Here is a 9,439-nt window from a genome sequence, read left to right as displayed (position 1 = left end):
GGTCCATAAGGCTCTGGTTAGACCACATTTAGAGTATTGTGCACAGTTTTGGGCCCCATACCTCAGCAAGAATCTACTGGCCCTGGCGTGTTCAAAGGAGGTTAATAAGAATGGTCCCAGGAATGAAAAGTCTATCATATGAGGGACGTTTGGAGACTCTGGGTCTATACTCGATGGAGTTTTGAAAGATGAGGGGGATCTAATTGAAACATAAAGAATACTGAATGGACTGGACAGAGTAAATTTTTGAAAAATGTTTCCATTAGTCGGAGAGACTCGGACCTGAGGGCACAGCCTTAGAGTAAAGGGAAGATCTTTTAGAATGGAGATAAGGAGAAACTTCTTCAACCAGAGAATGGTGAATATATGGGATTCCTTGCCAAAGAAGGCTCTAGAGCTAGGTCATTGAGTACAATTAAGACTGAGACATACGTTCTTGAGTATCAAGGGTTACAGGGAGAAAGCGAGAGAATGGGGTTGAGAAACGTATCAACCACGATTGAATGGTGGAGCACACTGTATGGGCTTAATGGCCTAATTTCTGTGTCTTATGCTGACTTAGAAGTGTATCACAATTCCTTCAGGAACACCGGATCAAATCCTGCACAGTACATTGGATGCATCTGCAGCGTAGGTACGTGGTGGTTCAAAAATGCCATTCGCCACAATCTTCTCAAGGGCAGGGTATATATTCCCAGAAAGACTCCGCCCACCTCTTACTGATTGGCTGGCAAAGCAATGGGCGGAATCAACTGCGATGATTGACAGCTCAATTGTCACATGCTCTCCGGCATCTCGCCAGCTCCCCTGACAGAAGGACGAAGGTATTTTCAAACACGGGTTAGAGCGTCCATAACCCTTAGAGTCTCTCGTCTCGAACAACACTATCCACTCATCCTCGCCGACAGACAATGAGCGGCTGCACAACTGGAGCTCGCTGGTCATCCCCGTGGTGGCTTTTAACCTACATCAATCATTTTGATCGATCTTTGTTGCACAATACAGATAACGAATATTGAAATTTAATACGTATGGGTCCTGACGGGGTGAGGAAGATGGAAAATTTGAAAGCGCCGCCGTTAACGGCCATTCCGCGCGCCAGGCACCGCCCTCTGGGAGCTATGGTCGTTCCGGATAGGTTCATTTAAAGAAAACCGTCATGCTCTGCGCCGTCTGATCTCTCCTTGACCTTTCCCTGAGACCCCGCCCACCTCTTCGACCCCGACTGGGTGAGGCCGGGGAACACACGAACCAATGGGAGGGCCGTTACCGCGGCGATGCGGTGACGGTCAACGTGCAGACTGGCCAATCGATAGCGAGGAATTCACACCCATTTCGTCGGGAGGTGGGCCGTGGTGATGTCACGTGGGGGGGTACGGCTTCACTTTTTCCTTCCGCCGGTATCGACTTTTCAAAGCGACTGGATTTTTCCTTAATCTGAGCGGTGTCTGCGTTTTCGTTTTGTGAAGTTATGCCCCGGAAAGGTAGTTGTTTTAAGGTGTTGTTCTCCGTCTTGTTTTGTGTGTGTATTGTGTCTGTTTATTTTTTGCTGCCGGTAATGGGCAGGCTTTCCTTCATCTGGTTTGTTTTAGGCCTCTGCAGCTACAGTTATACGTGATCTCTCAGTTTTATATTGCACGTTTTCCCAACAAGCATCAGGTCTGAAAGTCTGTTTTGTAAAGATTCGTTATGGTCACTGTAAAACATAAGCCCGTAAGAAAGAGGAACAGGAGTAGATCGCTCGGTTGTTCGGGCCTGCTCCACCATTTTACTATAATTATCCCTAATTCGACATTTCTCTTGTCCATTTTCCTTCTCGTTCCTATATTGTACTTAAAAGTGTACAAGGCCTCCGCTCTCCACAGCTATCTGTTACAAGAAGTTCCAAAAATTCTTAAAGCTCAGAGAGAAGAAATTCTTCTTCATCTGAGCCTTTAAGTGGCACCACTGGATCCTGAGTAGGATAAAACATTGGTACACCATCGAGGGCTGAAGCACCTGTACTGTGCTATGAAACTGTGCCCTTCTGTGTGCATATAACTTTTTTTTTGTCTGGATTGAGGCTTGGGATATTTGGTCTTTTTGTATTTAAATGTCTCCAGTCTGTTCCAGTGCCATTTTCCACTACTTTATTGTTTGATGTTTAAGCTGTATGTACACTGTGACTGTGAGCAGAGTGTCACAGAGTCACAGCCCAATTGTACATGTAATATAAGTAAGTGGAATTAAAGCTAAAGGTTGTTATTTGTTTAAACAATTTAGTGCTTGAGGAATTTTTGCTGTGGCAGTTTTTGTTTTACCTGTAATATTAACTATAATTTTAGTAACTTTCTGGCTCTGAATAGAGAAAGGATTTTTGCTTCACTGTTGCTATCTATTGTATCTATACATCTCTCTTTTGTATCCATTACTGTAACCTTTTCATATTGCATCCTGTTCCTCTTTCACTTTAAAATTTCACTGTCCTGCAATTGAAATTAATTCCTATTGGTCCTCTCTTTGTTTCAGGATCTCAACTGCAGAGTTCCTGCTTTTTGTGTTCTAAAATCAGGTTCTTAATTGGACAAGTGTTGAATTACAAAATCATGTCTTCTGTCTTGTTGAAAAATGATTAATTTTGTCCAAGTTTTCCAGCTGTCAGGGTATTCACAAGACTAGTTGTGAAAAAGAGAACAATGTTTTTATCAACTTTTGCAAGGAGTATTTGATTTGCAAACGAACTTTGATAGAGATGTGACCATATAGATTGTAATAAATATGATAGCTCACTTTCAGGTAAACTAAAACAAAGTAGTACAATTCTGAAACAAAAATAGAAGTGAATTGACAAAACCCAGCAGATCTAGGGGAACAAGGCAAAGTTAACATTGAGACCAATAACTCCTGAAGAAGTTCTGATGGAATTCTGATGAGAGTTATCTGACTCATTGACTCTGCTTTCACCTGTTATGTTGCCAAACCTGCTGCGGTTTGTCATTGCACTTTGAAGCTTTGTTTCAGTTTAAACTCGCAAGGTTGACTCTCGTCAAGATGTTAATTTCTGTAAGTAGTGATCCAGAGAATGGTTGTTGCTTATTTTAAATTGAAACAGGTGCAATGTTTACATCTTTGAGTGCAAAGAACAGTGCCCAACTTAGTACATACAAACAAGGATCAAGAGTAGGCCAGTCACCCTTTTGAGCCTGCTCTGCCAATCAGTAAGATTTAATCTAAATTCCATTCCACATTGCTACATGCTCCCAAATATTTTTCATTCCCTATGTAATCAATAACCAATCTACCCGTTAAAAATAATTAGATTCTGTATCCACTGCCTTCTGAGAAAATAGTTCTAAGTCTCAATCCTCAGGAAAAAAGATTTCTTATCTCAGTGGTAAGCACTGCTGCCACACATCAGGGTTCCGTGTTTGATTCCAGTCTCGGGCGACTGTCTGTGTGGAGTTTGCACGTTCTCCCTGTGTCTGCATGGGTTTCCTCCAGGTACTCTCATTTCCTTCCACAATCCAAAGATGCGCAGGTCAGGTGAATTGATCATGCTAAGTTGCCCATAGTGTTCAGGGATGTGTATATTAGGTCTTCTAGTCAGTGGGTAAATATTGGATAATAAGAGAATGAGTTTGGGTGGGTTACTCTTCGGAGGGTCTGTGTAAATTTGTTGGGTCAAATGGCTTGTTTCCACACTCTGGATTCTATGAACTTCTTTGTTAAATGGATGCCTGCCTCCTTTTGTTTTTAAAATGACTCCTCGTTCTGGATACTGCGACAAGAGGAAACATGCTTTCAGCATTCTTCCAATCAAGTCCTGTCAATCTTTTACTAATGTATCTTGCACTTAAATTTAAAATGTGCACCAAAGTAATCTTGAGTTTGGCTAAAAGCAGGTAATGTGATTGTAATAAGTAAATGCTCGAGAGACACGATTTCCTTGAGGGGCGACCAAGTGAGAAGTGCAGGTGCTGGAGATCAGAGTCAAGAGGTTGGTGCTGGAAAAGCATAGCAGGTCAGGCAGCATCCGAGGAGCAGGAAAATTGACATTTCAGGCAAAAGCCCTTCATTAGGAATGAGGCTGGGAGCCTCTGGAGTGGAGAAATAAATGTGGGGGGAGGGGGAAGGTAACAGAGTGCGATAGGTGAATGGAGGTGGGGGTAATGGTGATACATCGGACGGTAGGGTGGGGCGGATAAGTGGGAAGGGAGATGGGCAGTCATGAGGGCTGTGCTGAGCTGGAAGGTTAGAACTGGGATGAGGTAGGGGGATGGGAAATGAAACTGGTGAAATCCACGTTGATGCCATTGGTTGGAGGCGTTCTTCCTCCAGGGGTTGGGTAGTCAAGGAGTGGTGATGGAGGAGGCCCAAGACCTGCATCTCCTTTGTGGAATGGGAAGTGGAGTTGAAGCATTTGGCCACAGGGCAATGGGGTTGGTTGGTGCAGGTGTCCCAGAGATGTTCTCTGAAGCATTCTGTGGGTCAGCATCCTGCCTTCCCAATATAGAGAGGACTGCATCAGGAGCAATGGATACAGTAAAAGACATTTGGAAGTGCAGGTGAAACTTAAATTGATGTGTAAGGCTCCTTTTGGGGCCATGGATGGAGGTGGGGGTGGGGAAGGTGTGGGCTCAGGTTTTGCAGTTCCTGCGGTGGCAGGCCAACTTGCCAGGAGGGGAGGGTGGGTTGTTGGGGGACATAGACCTGATGAGGCAGTCACTAAGGGAACGGTCTTTACGAAGAGCGGATGGGATGGGGAGCGAAATATATCTCTAGTGGGGTCTCTTTGTAGTTGGCTGAAATGGTGGAGAATGATGTGATTATATACAGAGGTTGTTGCGGTGGAAAATGTCAACACAGGTGGGGGGGTGGTGTTTTGTCCTTGTTGCGTTTGGAGGGGTGGGGTTCAAGGCCGGAGATGTGGGACGTGGATGACATGCGCTGCCATGGTACCACTAATGTGTTGTCCCATTAGTGGTACCATTATAGGGCAAACCAAACAAAGAACAGCCAGGGAATTCCTAGAAGCATGGCACTCATCCACAAACATATCGACCTGGACCCAATATACCGGCCACTACAGCGGACAGCTGAAACTGACAACCGGAAGCGGCAGGGACAGGCCACGATAAATGCTGGAGGAAACACCACAGGAGCGCTTCACAGGAGGCTCCCAAGCACTGAGGATGTCACCTAGACAAGGGACAAAACGTTTGCAACAAAAACTTCCAGCTCGGCGAACAGAACCACAGCAACGAGCACCCGAGCTACAAATCTTCTCTCAAACTTTGATAGAGGGCACTAATAGAAAGGATGCTTGTGGAATGTAGCAATAGCCTCTCTGTTTTGGGCTTATATGGTTTAGTGAGAAGTGTAGTCTTCTGGATGAAATCCCTAACCCTACCCATCCCCTCCTTCACAGCTCTTTCAAACCTGGACCGTGCCCTAGACTTAGGCCAGAAAAAAAACAAGATGATCCTTAAATCAAGAGAAAAAAGACCAAGTCAGGGTGAGCACTTCACCCATCCCTGGCTTCATGTCACCCCTTCTTGTGACTAACAGAGAAGCAGAGCAAACAGAAAAAATGGGGGAGAGACAACAAAGAACATCCACAAAATTTCCCATCAGAAAATCCAGTTATTTTAAAAAAAATAGAAACAACTTATTCCAAAGTCTTTTCCCCCCTTTCCAAAAAGGAAATTATTTGTGAGAAAGAAAGGAATTTTTAAAAAAAGGAAGGGAAAAATAGGGGAATATATAGAAAAGAGAACAAACATTAACCATATTCTTCAGGCCAGTCCGTCTACTTAAGTGTCCACAAAGTTTTTAGCCTTATCTGCTCAGTCAGTTGTATAAACTGAGTCCTTGTGGCTGAAACAAAGCACTGCGGGGTATCTCATGGAGTACTGGATGCCCAGGTTCCTCAGCCTCTTTTTAACTTAATCGAAGGACTTCCTCTTTTGAATTACATCTGCAGAGAAATCCTGGAAAAAAAACATGACTTTTGACCCCTTGTACAGCAAGCCTGCGGATCTTATCCCAGGGATCTGGAAGCTTATATGACTTTTTGCTTCTCCTCATGAATGGAAGTGCACTTGGAACGAGCGGGGACGCTGCACCACCCCAGACCTGTGCACTGTAACCCGATAAGCCCTTTCAATCTGTAGCCTGCTGGACTCGATGTGAAGGCCCAAAAACTTCGGCAGCCAGTTTTCGAAGAAGCTGACTGGCTGCCCACATTCCTCGCCTTCAGGGAGCCTGACAATTCAGAGATTTATCCTCTGACCATTTTCGAGGTCGTCGATATGGTCTCGCAAGGCCCGCACCTCTCGCTGCAGCACCTGGATCCGACTGGATGAGGATTCCATCGAAGCTTCCAAGGCTTTAGTTCGACCCTCCACCTCCTCCAGCCTCTCCCTGAGGCCCTGCATCTCCTGTTCATTCTTCTGCAGCATGGATGCGATAGGTTGGATTTCATCCAAGAATCTCCCCACGGATTTCCTCAATCACAGCCCCAACTTTCAAGGTAAGTCTCTCCATCGCCACAGCCACATCCTGTGAGTCTGTCAGGTCCCCAGGGGGTTCAGGAGAGGCTGCTGCAGTCTCTGGTGTACTAGGTGCTGCAGGGGAGTGTTCTCCCTGCTGCTGTTTGCTTGCTTCTTTTCCCTTTGGCATCCTTCCCACTCCCGAATATTAACAAGTATGTGTTCTGTAAGGTTTTAAACTAATAATTCCACCACATAAGTTGGCCAGGGATGGCAAAAAACACCAGTATACATACCTTGGCTGTTAGGCAGAGCTATCCACAGCAGTTCTACAGAATCGCCGCCATCTTGCCGAGTCAGTTTTAAATTTAACCATTACTTGGAGATATGTGGATTAATTTTGTTCAAAGACAACTCAGACTTGACTGACTTTTGTTTTAAAATGCAATAACAATGGATTGCTGAGGGTAATGCAGTTTAATATGGGCTTCTATCAAGGTCTTTTAAGTGTTACACAATGAGCTTCAACTTTGCCAGGAAGTTCATTCAATGGAAGTGGAAGTGGCAGTTTGGATATGAAGTTGGCTGAGTGACAGTAAAGGCAAACTGAAGAATAAAATGTAATGGGGTTTCCCGAAGATCGTACCGATCAGGACCAGTTTTGTTTTGACCAACGTTTAAGGACCTTGATTTGGATGTGCCGGGCACAGCTTCAATATGACAGACTTGTCAATAGTGTGATTTCTGAGAAGGTTATTGACGAGCTTCAAGAGGGCATGGGGGTCAAGATTAGAGTGGTGCTGGAAAAGCACAGCAGGTCAGGCAGCATCTGAGGAGCAGGAAAATCGGTGTTTCGGGTAAAAGCCCTTCAGGAATCAGAATTCCTGATGAAGGGCTTTTGCCCGAAACGTGTATTTTCCTGCTTCTGAGATGCTGCCTGATCTGTGCTTTTCTGGCACCACTCTCTAATTTTGGCTCTAATCTCCAGCATCTGCCGTCCTCACTTTTGTCTTCGAGGGCATGGACAAGCTGGTGAAAGTAGACGTAGTTGAATAGGAGATTGAGGAGAAAGTGTTATTGATTTTACAATCATAAAGGCAGGTTCATCAATATACTTGTGAATTAATGTGCATAATGTTTTAAGGTGGTAGTGCAAGTTGTGATTTTAAAAGGCGCGCAGAACAGTTGTCCATAAGTAGATACATATAAAAGCAAGGAGGTTATGATGAATCATTTGATGAATCAACTTCAACTGCCAACTGTCTGCAGTTCTGGGCACCGCACCATGTGGTGTGGATGTGAAAACATTAAGAATGGTGCTGAAAGGATTAACAGCAATGTTTCCAGGAATGAGGAGGTTCAGTTGTATTATAGATAGCTGTCCTTGGAGAAAATAAGGTTGAGTAGGGATTTTATAGAGGTGTTTTAAAGTTATGGTCGCTCAGGATGGGGAATTTGTGCCCGTTGGTGATAGGATTGAAAATCAGAGGACACCGATTTAGGGTTACTGGCCAAAGTAGAAAAGACAATGTGGGGAAAAGCTATTTAAGATGTTGTGTTCGGGATCTGGAGTGCATTGCCTGAGTATAAAGGTAATTCGATCAGTTATTAGAAGGGAATTGAATAATAATCTGAAGCAGGAAAATATGCAGTATTACTTAGATTAGTAAATTGCTCTTGTCACAGACCTAACTAGCTAAATGCCCATCTTTGAGGTTGTGACATCAGATTGTAATTTTTGTTGTGGTCTCATCTTATTTTAATAAAGTAGTATCTTTATTAACTTTCTAATGGCTGAGTGAAACAGCTTGAGGATAAAGAGCTGCTAAGATAAATGAATTGGGGGCACGTATTTGCTTTAATTGCATATTATCCTTCATGTATGCTGGAGTGGACCCCTTCAGAATTGAGCCGTCAATGTAAATTGGGCATGCAACTGGTGCCTTTTGCCAGCTATTGATCATCGTGGTGATGCACACAACTCGCAGGTGATGTTTATATTTCCCCCTCTGACCAACTAGTGCCTTTCTAGCACAGAAATTAATGTATAAGCCAATTGTTTCATGTTATCGTGTATCCTGAAGCAGAGCTTTGGGCTTCTCTCTTTCTCTCTAGTTGCTCCATTTATGTAGAAAATCCTTCGACACATATTGACCTTTCATTCTGCGAATGTACCAGAGTCAGCAAAGTTGCCTTTAGTCTAGAGAAGAAATTTTCCTGCTTGCTGTCTTTTTTTTTTTATTGTTTATATAAATGGTTTGGTTGCTAAATTTACCACTGTTGAGTGCTGTTCTTCCTGGTGCAATGTATTCATGAGGATCCTATCTGAAAATGGGATGTTTTGCAGCAGGAGCTTGGGTAAATCAAGAAAGCTATGGTGTTCAACTGTAAAGTGCAGTAAGACATGTAGTGCTTTTGAGATGGAAACTGTATTGGAGAGATTGTCTGCAGTAGTGAGTAGAGTGGGTTCTTTCTTGACTGTTTTTTGGAGATGAGCCTTTTAATTAAACTTAAAATATAAGCCATAACTATTCATTTAACCTGCGGCAGTGTTTGTAGAGGAATAAGACAATAAGGAATAGAGGATAGTCAGCATGGTTTTGTGAAGGGCAGGTCGTGCCCTTACTGAATTCTTTGAGAAGGTGACGAAGGAGGTAGACGAGGGTAAATCAGTAGATGTGGTGTATATGGATTTTAGTAAGGTGTTTGATAAGGTTCCCCATGGTAGGCTACTGCAAAAAATACGGAGGTATGGCATTGAGGGTGAGTTGGAGGTTTGGATTAGGAATTGGCTGGCTGGAAGAAGACAGAGGGTAGTAGATGATGGTAAAGGTTCATCTTGGAGTGCAGTTACTAGCGGTGTTCCGCAAGGATCTGTTTTGGGACCATTGCTGTTTGTCATTTTTATAAATGACCTGGAAGAGGGGTTAGAAGGTTAGGTGAGCAAGTTTGCGGATGATACGAAAATC

The 9,439-nt window shown here is 43.8% G+C and overlaps 1 protein-coding gene across 3 annotated transcripts in view; it reads left to right on the top strand.

Annotated features, from left to right (window-relative positions):
* The first annotated feature begins 1,350 nt into the window (after positions 1-1,350).
* Positions 1,351-9,439, top strand: part of rnf4 (ring finger protein 4) — a 66,124-nt gene continuing 58,035 nt past the window's right edge. For 2 of the 3 annotated variants that reach the window (XM_043704069.1, XM_043704051.1), the window contains exon 1: positions 1,380-1,484. The gene's annotated coding sequence lies outside the window, so the exon portion shown is untranslated. The other variant, XM_043704059.1, reaches the window with a different exon arrangement.

This window comes from Chiloscyllium plagiosum, chromosome 2, assembly GCF_004010195.1.
Source record: "Chiloscyllium plagiosum isolate BGI_BamShark_2017 chromosome 2, ASM401019v2, whole genome shotgun sequence".
Taxonomy (NCBI): domain Eukaryota; kingdom Metazoa; phylum Chordata; class Chondrichthyes; order Orectolobiformes; family Hemiscylliidae; genus Chiloscyllium; species Chiloscyllium plagiosum.
The sequence above is the reverse complement of the archived record's forward strand: the minus strand, read 5'-3'. Positions and strand labels throughout refer to the sequence as shown.